The 11,880-nt window shown below is 36.3% G+C and overlaps 1 pseudogene; it reads right to left on the bottom strand.

The window, feature by feature from the left end:
* Positions 1-9,333: 9,333 nt before the first annotated feature.
* Positions 9,334-10,192, bottom strand: LOC118009162 (annotated as a pseudogene).
* Between the last annotated feature and the right edge of the window lie 1,688 nt (positions 10,193-11,880).

Below are 11,880 nucleotides of genomic sequence, written 5' to 3'. Positions count from 1 at the left end.
TTTATAAGAAAGTGTTGAATATCTCATGTAATTCATTGGATACTGTACTGAAAGTATAAAGCAGAATGGTTTTAAGTGTCTTGGTTGTTTACCTTGGTGATCATGTGGCCAGCTGGGAGCTGAAGCTCAGTGTCGCTGCCCAGCATCACAGGAGAATATGGTACCACCTATCTCTAGCCCTGGAGAAGATCAGAATTCAAATTTTGAACTAGAGTTTCTATTAAATGCGTATCACTTTCGCATCATTGCAAAATAAAAAAAAAAAATTGAAAGTCAAGCTCTTGTAAGTCAGGGACAGTCTATAATCAAAATTTCTTATATTTTTAAGCATTTAATATGTAATTCCAAATAGTTTATATTTTGGGGGGGGTTATTGTTTTATTTGGGGACAGTACTTCTTACAAAAGGGCAGCAGCAAAATACAGAGACCTCTGCAAAAATTACTTGTTTTTTCTTAGAGTGAAAGAATGGGTGGGATCCAAGGAATGAATCAAAGCAGTAGTTTATATTTTAATGTTTAGTCATTTTCTGAAAAATATTGTTACCAAGAATTTGTTATAGTTTCAGTCTTTTATAATAGTATGTCACCGTAACTATCCTTCTTACTCTGCTAGATTCTAAACTCAACCAAGCCATGCATAATGGTATGTGACAGCCAGCAGAGACCAAAAATATGTTTTTTTCTAGGCAAACATCCCATTTAGTATTGATTAATTTACAGTTGCAATGTTCCTGACTCCATACCACATTTTTAGTTAACCTTTCATTTTGACAATCACGTTTATCCTTCACCACTTTTTTGTCTTCCCACCATACCTGCGGAATTCATTATGCTCTCCTTAGTAACAGCTGTTGCTTCCTGAATATTCAGTCTTTACATGTAGCGCAGTTTTAGCATTTGAAAGATAACATATTGTACTGAATTGTGTTAATTTATGGCACTAAAGAGGTTTATCTAGTTTGTCCTGACACTTCCTCTGAATCTGAGGAGAATAGAACTCTCCCTGACTCTACTTCTTTGTTGAGGTGTAAATATTTAAAAACCATCTCCCCAGATTATTCCTATATTGCATAGAAAGCCAGCTGCAGGGTGACTTTGGTGGTATAAATGGCTTTAGCTCCTTTAAGTTTATCTCCTTAGCATTTCTCCTTGATCATATGCTCAGAAACTAAAATAGAATTGTGCTTGCTTTACAAGTACTTCTCAGGCTATCCACCCAACTCTACATTTCCAGGTCAATTGATACCATGAGGGATTACTATGTAGACATTTTAGGGTTGTCACTTATAAGAAACATATTTTTTATACACCAAAGTAGCTTAAATCTAAACTCTCGTTTTCATCAGGATTTAGTTCTGCTTCTGCATATTTTTATAGTTTTGGTGTCTCCATTATTGATTTGAGTCAAACTCTGGTCCTTTCATTATCCTGAAGGGGGAATGGAAAGTTAAGGATAGGGAATATGATTTATTTTTTTAAATAGATAGAAAAAATGATTTATCTTCCCTGGCTTATGCCTTCTTTGTTATAGAGACTCTTCCTTTAAGTTAACATGGTTTGCGGATAGAGAAAGAGCAAGTCACTGCCTGAAGTCCTGCTTTTCTCTTCACGATTTCGAAATCGTGAAGAAAGGGTGCCTGGGTGGCTTAGTCAGTTAAGCGTCTGCCTTCGGCTCAGGTCATGGTCCCAGGGTTCTGGGATCGAGCCCCGCATTGGACTCCCTGCTCAGTGGGGAGTCTGCTTCCTCTACCCCTCACCATTGCTCGAGATCTCACTCTCTCTCTCAAATAAATAAAATCTGAAAAAATAAATCGTGAAGAGAAAAGCAACTCTTTGGAATAAGTGAATGAAGTAAAACGTGCATGAGGAGACCAAAAATATTTTTAATAAAATTTTTTAGGGGCGCCTGGGTGGCTCAGTTGTTAAGCATCTGCCTTTGGCTCAAGTCATGATCCCAGGGGCCTGGGATCGAGCCCCACGTCGGGTTCCCTGCTCGGCGGGAAGCCTGCTTCTCCCTCTCCCTCTGTCCCTGCTCATGTTCCCTCTCTCGCTGTCTCTGTCTGTCAAATAAAATAAATAAATAAATAAAATAAAATTTTTTAAAAAGCACAACCACAATCGCATACACACATTGTTGGGGAAATATAATTAAAAACAAAATATCCTGCCAAGCCATAAAACCTCTCCCCACAAAGGTAGAAGAGAAAGAAAACAGTTGCATTATTGAATAAGCATTAAACCAGCATGTGATGCACATCATAGACAATGTGCTAAGAGAGTGCAAAGACAAAAAAAAAGCTCGCCCTTTTATGGAGCCAACAGATACCACCCATTTACAGACAGGCTCTCAAGATAAACGATAACTAGTCCTCAAGTAAGAGGACTCGACAGCACCACTCGCTGCACACAGTTCATCCTAGACTCACCTTGTCATTGAGGTGACCACTTGTGTTAGCTAATTGGCTTTATCCATAGGAAAATAATTTCCTCATATTATATGACAGTAGTCATTTTTGCAAATTGCAGCAAAGCCCCCACCAAAGTTAGATTCCTACCCTCCCACAGAAACAGGAGGTCGGGAGTGCTGTCTTCCTTGATGATTACATTTCAAAGGTCCTTGAGCAAGAAATCCCTGAGTTTTAAAGCTGGCAAGAGGCTTATTTAGCTCTTAAAAAAATTAATACGCACTTCAATGAGACAGAGAGAGAACTTAAATTAATATATTTCTAATGTAAATGTTCTCAGAAAAGAGAGGTAGGAGAATTTCTTTCCTTATTCTCAACAGGGAGAATCAAGCCTCTTATTTTTAATTTATATTTGCCCTTACAACACACACACACACACACACACACACACACCACCACGTGCAGCGCCTGATATGGAAGCCGACTGAGTACAGGGAATAGCAGAATAGCGTATAAGTATGTTAATTGTTTCTCTTTGGTCTTGCCACCCTCTTGAGCTTTTATACTTTTCCCTGCTAAAATGCGACAAACACACTTTAACTCCACTCTCTGAGATATCTTGCACTGGTCACTTCTACTGATACCACGGCGAAGATTAAAGAGGACTTTGTATCCAGATTGGGTCTTTAGACACCAATCTCTGCTTATTGATTGTCCTGTAAGTAGCACATCCAAAGCATCACACACTCAGCATGACATTTCAGCTATTTTGTAAGATATATTTTACATCTATGGAAGAGATCAAGCATCACACACTCAGCATGACATTTCAGCTATTTTATAAGATATATTTTACATCTATGGAAGAGATCTCAGGAAACCAATAAAAAAGTGATTGATAGGCAGAATCATTTCAACAATTTGTTCTCTGGTAGCTTCTCTATTCTGTGCAGTCAGAGACCCTTCCCTCTAGACCATTTCCTTTCTGGAATCTTTCTACATGTTCCACTCCTATTTTGGTCCCAACTACTTCCTTCATAGACATCTGACAATTTTGATCTAGTTGCTCTTTGGTCTGTGTCTGGAAAGTTTTAGGTTTGTTTCTTTTCTAGACTCCTTGCTTGCATCCTGCTGCTAACACATTTAGTTATTAAGCAATTACTCTTGACTGATTCTGTTTATTCCAATATTTTCCTTTCCAACTTTTGTTAGAAATTTCCTTCCATACTTTGTGACTTGACTCCACGTTTTATTCAAAGATTTCAGATTATTTCCTTTATTGTGTTTCATTACTAAATCTTTATCTCATTAAATCTCATTATAGTTCTGAATTATTTGCATTACCCCCCAAATACAATACTTATCATTTGTAAAGGAAAATATATTAAGGGTAATATATAGTTTTATACTAGCTGGAAAGAAAAACAAGATAAAGCATATTATGTATTCCTAGTTTTATGACCAGGCTTGACCTACCTATACCACAGCTCAGAAGGTAAATCCATCTCTCTCCATCCCCCCGAAACATGAAGAAACCCTACCTCGAAGTTAGGGATGACTTCTGGAGGGAGAAGTGAAGAGAGACAACCATATGTTCAATGAATACAAAGTTTTGAGAACTAATAGGCCACAATTTGCTCATGCTATGCATTAATTTCACGAACTGCGATTCAAAATCATATTTTTGTCCTATCATTCTGCTTTGAATAATCAAATAATAGGTGTGACAAGTACTCCAAAGTACTACAGTATAAGACTAAAACATTTGACCCAGATATTACTTTAAAAACATTATTTAACTCTTTACAGTATGTATTTGCAGAGGTAAGGAGAAATGGTCTCACTGTGTATTTGTAAATGATTTAAATTAATGGTGTTATTGTGATTCTTCCAACAAGAATATATATTATATAGTGAAAAATTAAATTCTTAATATTCTTTCTATCTGAAACACTGCTATTACTTTTATCCTTAATATCAAGGAAATAATTTTTAGCTTTATCAAATCTCCTCCTATCCCTTTCTGCTTGCCTCTTACAAGTGTCTGCAGAAAGATATCAGATGCTTATTTGTAGTTTAGTCAAGCTGTATACATTTATTTTCTTCAAGTAGAACTCTAGGGACTCCAAATCAACACTGGTCAAAAAATAACCATTTTCAAAAGAATATAAAATTTACATTCTGAATAACAATTGTTATAAAAAGAAAACCTGCTATTATTTTGATGCAGCCATGGAAGTTAGTTTCATTTGAGTTTATAAGGAAGAAATGTCAAATATTATTTAGAGCTTTAAATTTTATACCATTTTTTCCCGCTCCACACAAATTCCCTCAAATTTTACACCAAAGTAAAATAAAGAGAAAATAATCATCAAAACAGAGATTTAAGCATTTTGTAAATCATCAGATATAGCTGCTGAGTGAAAGCACAAGGAAATGGGTAATCATAACCTTTTACTTTTCATAAATCTGATCAAATCCCATTGAATTTAACTTTCAGGGACTGTCTGGTTTTAGTTGATAATGAGCAAGCCATAGTCCTGAGCTTCAAAGTCATTATTGATTGTCAGAAGGGTTGAATTAATCTGAGTGAGTCCACTGCAGTCTGGTTCAAAGATGGTTAGATAAGGTAATAGATTTATAAACTCACTGCAGTGAAAGCTATTGTAAGGTCATCCAGCCTGTTAAATCCCTCTTTATGCCATCTACAACAATTAAATGTAGAGGTCATAGATATGTATAACTGGGCATAAAAGAGTGACACATGAGCTATCATAAATTAATTCTGGACAATTTAAAAATTTCAAATTCCTTTGTCATAACTTTTTCTGAGAAGTGTTTATAGTATTGCTGGGCCTTATTTACTTTTTTATAAATAATGAGTGGGAGTTAATTGGACAGCACTACTGTTAACCAGCAAAGTATTATTAGAACTAGGATTTTACTCCTCAATCTTGAATGAATTTCACTCACATATTAATTCATTCAATATTTAGTTGTCTTCATTCTTCACATGTTAGATGCAAAGTAACTTTCTCAGGAAAACTTTATCTAGGCCCTAACATACATTAGGACTGATCTTGTTATTGGATTTTTCCTAGTTGCTTATTTCTATTTATCCCAGATGTGGTTTAATACTTACTGTAAAATCTATTGCTTGATGTCCTCCTATTGGCATTTATAAAAGCAGTAGCATTGCTGTTTTTGGTAATTTATAGTGTCTAGACCAATGAGTTGTACCAAAGATTTGCTCAAAAGTATTGGTTAATTAAATGCATTTGTTATATAACCTTTTTGTCTATGTAACGATCTTATAGAGTATCAAGTATAAAAGATACTGAGTATACTGAGTTGGAATTAAGCAGTTTTACAGGTTACTCTGAGCCTGCAATTCACAACATATCTCTTCATTTCAGTCCAGGTAGAATTGATACACTAGTGTGCTGGAAACGTTTGAAAAATTGCTATTTTTAAATAAAGCTTTTATTTATTTATTTGTCAGAGAGAGAGAGAAAGCACACAAGCAGGGGGAGGGGGAGGCAGAGGGAGAAGCAGGCTCCCTGCTGAGCAAGGAGCCTGATGTGGAGCTCTATCAATTAAACTTTTCCTCCCTGCAAGATGAGCATGGTCATATTAAAATTATTAGCCATTAACATTTATATGTTTATTGGTAGATATCAATTCCAAGTGTCTTGAAATAGAAACGTTTTTGTTCAGGGAAGAATCACTTGAGTGGACTCTTAATGGCATAGATGTAAGGTAAATGGTCAGCTATTGCCTGGAAGGATGGAATTAAACAATTCTGTTTTGGTTTTTTCTTTTCTGATTTCATGAGAACTGTTTCATTTTATTTTGTTTTGCTTTTTTTCTGCATAATTACTGGTATATTAAGATGAACATTAGTAGAAAGGGAGTGGGTAAATTTCCATAGAACTGTTTAGGAAAGATATGGAAAGAAGATGATTAAGGAAACAAACTTCATTTAAACATTAAATCTTGTAGAATGTCTCTGATCAACTCCTATATTTCTGGTAATATAATGCATTTTTAAGTTCCATAATACATATACTCCGTGGTTTTAATTCATTCAGTGGTTAAATTAATAGAAATCATAAAATTTATAGCAACATTATTTTACTTATGGGTAAATTCCATGCATAAAAAGAACTTAGTAACTCCGTTTAAAATTATCTCTAATAGGAGACCAGCATAATTTTCATAGGTAGGCCAGTAACCAAACATATTTTTCAGGAACCTTCAGCTTCAAAAATATTCATTCTTTTTTCACCTTTGTGTCAATATATTTCTGAATTTCTCTCTCCTTCTCTCTCTATTACCCTCTCATTTTTTCTCATGTAAGTTAGATCCTGTAGTATATGTCTTGTTGAAATAAAATTGTCACTTCATCACCATTACATAATATTCATGTAGTTTTAGTAAAATTAGAAAACTCATTGTTCTTTTTAGAAACTGTGAATAACATTGTAGACCACTATTTTTTTTTTATTTTTATATTTCCCCTTCTCTGTTGAAGAGTTGGTAGATCCAGTGAATCTTTGAACTTAAGCATCTAGTAAGGGTGAAATCTATGGGCAGAGGAAATCTTTGAACTTGGCCATTGTGATAGCCCTGAAGTTGATTTTGATCCAGCATCTGCATCATATGAGACTGATTTGAATCAATAGAAAAATCATATTGAAGATGCAGGAACATTAAGAAATTTAATACATATTACTGAAAACATAATTTTAGGAAAAATTGTATTATGGGTGATATTGTCTCTGGACTCATACATATTTTATTCAATAATATGCAGATGGTAATCTTTTATAAAACAGTTTTTAAACTAGAGGAGCCACAATTAGGCTATCTTCTGAAATAAATTTCTAACTCGGTGACATAATGGCCAAAGAACAAAAACCATGTAATACTATTTGAAACAATAAATCAAGCTAATATTCTGAAATCAATATTGGTACTAAACATAACTTTATATTAAACATACGATTTCAAAGCAACTAAGTGGTTTTCCACAAACTGAAAGAGCCCATTATTTTGGCATTAGCTTGCTTATTTTAAGAATGAATAAGACCTAATAACTATGAAATCTAAACTAACCCACATCTTATTATGGCACAGATATTTTTCTGTACTTTTTGGAAGATTAGGATACATTTAAATCAAACTGTAAACATATATTTTCTGACCTTGTTATTTATCTTCAATAACTTTAACAAGCCCATGAATGATGTATCGAAACTTCTTCAAAAGTCATTTTTATTAAATTTTTTTCCTAGGAAGTCTTTATTTTTCTGTCATGAATAACTGCTTTTTGTGGTTATCCCAAATGATTTTATAAATTTCATAATTTTTATATGCCTAACTCATATCCATGAAATGACAAGAGTATAATCCCCATCCAAAGAAACAAAAGCATTTGACATACTGAAAGGCTCTGATTAAATTGATTATTTTCAAGAATAAATCTACATACTGTTACATTAATTAGATGGTGGTTTGGTAAAATTTTTATTGACTTTTAATGATTTATGGTTTTCCATGATGTTTTCTTTTTTATTTATTTATTTATTTATTTATTTATTTATTTATTTATTTGAGAGAGAGAGAATGAGAGAGAGCACATGAGAGGGGGGAGGGTCCGAGGGAGAAGCAGGCTCCCCGCCGAGCAGGGAGCCCGATGCGGGACTCGATCCAGGGACTCCAGGATCATGACCGGAGTCGAAGGCAGTCGCTTAACCAACTGAGCCACCCAGGCGCCCATTCCATGATGTTTCTTAGGCAACATCCCACCAAATTACAGCTTTCAAAAAGTTGTAGTACTGTGTATAATGCTTTAGTATGAGAGTATTTTCATTTTAAAACCCAAATCAGGCTGAATGTGCCTTTCTTTTTGAAGCTAATATTTATGCTTTATAGTGCTTTTAAGACACTGATATCCCAGTGTCCTGTTACCTTTAATCAAAAGTAATTACAGGGCGCCTGGGTGGCTCAGTTGGTTAAGCGACTGCCTTCGGCTCAGGTCATGATCCTGGAGTCCCGGGATCGAGTCCCGCATCGGGCTCCCTGCTCGGCGGGGAGCCTGCTTCTCCCTCTGACCCTCCCCCCTCTCATGAGCTCTCTCTCTCTCTCATTCTCTCTCTCTCTCAAAATAAATAAATAAAATCTTAAAAAAAAAAGTAATTACAATCTTGTTGAGAAGTGGATTATGTATCAAATAATGAAACTTCAAGTTGTCATGAAAGTGAGAAAAACAAAGGTAAAGGTAAAAAAACCTTGTCTTTTTGATTAAGGCTTTTTGATTAAGGCTTTTCAGAATAGGGTATGTATTTCATCAGAATGACTAAAGACCCTTTCTTGGTGATGAGCACAAAAGATGCAAGTGGAATTGTTAGATTCCTTGTTTTCTGTCATCTACTTTTATTGCAACTCTAGGTATGGTGTGTTGATACGAAATACTTTTGAAGCAAATCATCTTTTTTAAAAAATGGAACCTATACAAAAACCACATACTGCTAGATTGGGTGCTGAAATGACTGGTGTGGTGGGACGTCTGGGTGGCTCAGTCGGTTACTCGTCTGCCTTCAGCTCAGGTCATGATCTCAGGGTCCTGGGATCGAGTCTCTCTGTCTCTTCTCTCTCTACTTAACCATTCGCGCTCTCTCTCTCCCTCTCTCTCTCTGACAAATAAATAAATAAAAATCTAAAAAAAAGAGAAATGATTGGTGTGTAATATTTTTTAAAACCTTCGTTTCCGGCGAGCATAAATTTCCTTTAATTTGCATTTCCAGTAGGATTTCATTTTGAGGTTTAACATATATGAAACCAGTATAAAGTGTAACGATTCAGTAATTCTGCATGCCAAGTCATTTAAGATGCAAATGGAAACGTGAAGTTTATGGAAGACAATTAATTTTCCTCTTCTGTAACGTCCAAATCTTTGTCCTCTTCACCATCTTCTGCTTGTTGATCCTTTCTTAGTGCACAGGTGGAAAACTGTCCTGTTCCAGATACACACTTAGCTGACAGGGATCTTGGAAGGGGCCATTTGAATTTGCTTTTACGCTATCTAAACCGGATGAAGAATCCGGGGGATACAGAGAATTTTGGAAAACCTCTAAATCCTCATCAATCTTTTGTATGTTTTGGTAGGCAGCAGTGTAGGCCTTTAATGCTTTGCCAAGAAATAACATTCTGATAATGATAAATTCTGAAAATACAGTCTTTATATCCTTTATTTTCTGCTTTTCAAAATTGTCAATATTTTCCTCCAGAAGGCGAGTTGTTCAGGTAGCATCCATTGCAACTCTCTGCAGTTTGGTTTCTTCCTGCGAAACAAAATGTCTAACATCAGGGTTTCGCTGACAAGTTCTTCCTGAGTTAACTGTTTAGCTTCTCTACTCCTTGCTGTCAATGTCACTTCGAGGTCATCTCCTTTCATTTTTACAACTGCTCCAATAAGCTTTCAAAGGTTCAACCACTTCTTCAAATCTTTCAATCTCTTCTTGTCGATAATCCTGCAGTTTGGGAAACTCTTCACACTTTTCCGGCCCTGCTTTAAATGTGGGAACTCTGTAGAGGCGTACACGTTCATTTCATTCACCAGTAGGTCGGCTTCGTCTCACAGTCTGGCAGTTTTCCGCACATAGGCAGCGAGGATTTGGCACCGCTCTCGACAATGCTTCACATTTGTGACAGTATCTTGCAGTTGTCTGGTTTGAGCCGACGGGTTTTCCAAGCTTTGCCGGGGCATCTTGCCTTGCGATCCACCGGGACCCTAGGCTGGGACCTCCCACCGGCGCATGCGCTGGGGGGTAAGGGGGGGGGCTCTCGAACTGCCACTTTCTGAAGCCCCCCCCCTTTTTTATGTTTTGTTTTCTAATTGTTTCTTATTTTGTTGTATTAAAAAAATACATCATACAAAATTTATCATCCTAACCACTTTTAAGTGTAGAGTATGGTGGCTTAGCTATATGCACTTTGCTGTGCAGCAGATCTCAAACTTTTTTATCTTGCAAAGCAAGCTCTAAACCCATTCCCCCCGCTCCCTCTCCCTCACCTCGGGAAACCACCATTCTACTTTCTGTTTCTAAGCATTTGGCTACTTTAGGTACCTCCTTTAAGTGGAGTCATGCAGTATTTGTCTTTTTGTGACTGGCTTATTTCACTTAGCATAATATCCTTCAAGTTTCATGTTGTAGCATGGAGCAGGATTTCATCAGTAGCATTTAGAATGTCGTAATTACTTTGATGCATTTGTTAAAAAGTTAAGCAATTCAGAATGAATTTTTTCTTTTACATTTTATTATTATTATTTTTAAAGATTTTATTTATTTACTTGATGGACCGAGAGAGACAGTGAAAGAGGGAACACAAGCAGGGGGAGTGGGAGAAGGAGAAGCAGGCTTCCTGCCAAGTAGGGAGCCCCATGAGGGGCTCGATCCCAGGACCCTGGGATCATGACCTGAGCTGAAGGCAGACGCTTAACGACTGGGCCACCCAAGCACCCCTTCTTTTACATTTTAAAGCAAAGAAACTTCTTTGTACATGATACCTAAAGAGAACACCCATTATATAAAGCTGATCATAATGACCATTTAAGTATAACTTTTTTATGCACAATTTTATTTAATAATATTTTTTAAGAAGAGTACAATGAGTCACTAAAATTAGTTTAATAATATCATACACAGCATGCTATGAATTCACTTTTTCATTTGAGTTCTACCCCCTGTTGTGTGCTCAGATAGAGCAGATGCTCTCAAACTTATACTTGCGTGCAGGCCACATGGATTATAATGACATATTTGATTGAATGGAAAAGAATAAAATCATTTCCTTCCTAAAAGTAAACTATTTATAGAAAATGGTTGCATTATGTAAAAATGATGTCTGCTAATGATCCACACAAATAATTGAATTTAAAAATATCCCCTGTGGAACCCTCCTACACTGTTGGTGGGAATGCAAGCTGGTGCAGCCACTCTGGAAAACTGTATGGAGGTTCCTCAAAAAGTTGAAAATAGAGCTACCCTATGATCCAGCAATTGCACTACTGGGTATTTACCCCAAAGATACAAAAGTAGGGATCCGAAGGGGTACGTGCACCCCGATGTTTATAGCAGCAATGTCCACAATAGCCAAACTATGGAAAGAGCCAAGATGTCCATCGACAGATGAATGGATAAAGAAGAAGTGGTATATATATACAATGGAATATTATGCAGCCATCAAAAGGAATGGGATCTTGCCATTTGCAACGACGTGGATGGAACTGGAGGGTATTATGTTGAGTGAAATAAGTCAAAAAGAGAAAGACATGTATCATATGATCTCACTGATATGAGGAATTCTTAATCGCAGGAATCAAACTGAGGGTTGTTAGAGTGGGGGGTGGGGTGGGAGGGATGGGGTGACTGGGTGATAGACACTGGGGAGGGTATGTGCTCTGGTAAG

This window comes from Mirounga leonina, unplaced genomic scaffold (assembly GCF_011800145.1).
Source record: "Mirounga leonina isolate KUSES-001 unplaced genomic scaffold, KU_Mleo_1.0 Mir_127, whole genome shotgun sequence".
NCBI lineage: Eukaryota > Metazoa > Chordata > Mammalia > Carnivora > Phocidae > Mirounga > Mirounga leonina.
This window is presented reverse-complemented; position numbering and strand designations above follow the sequence as displayed.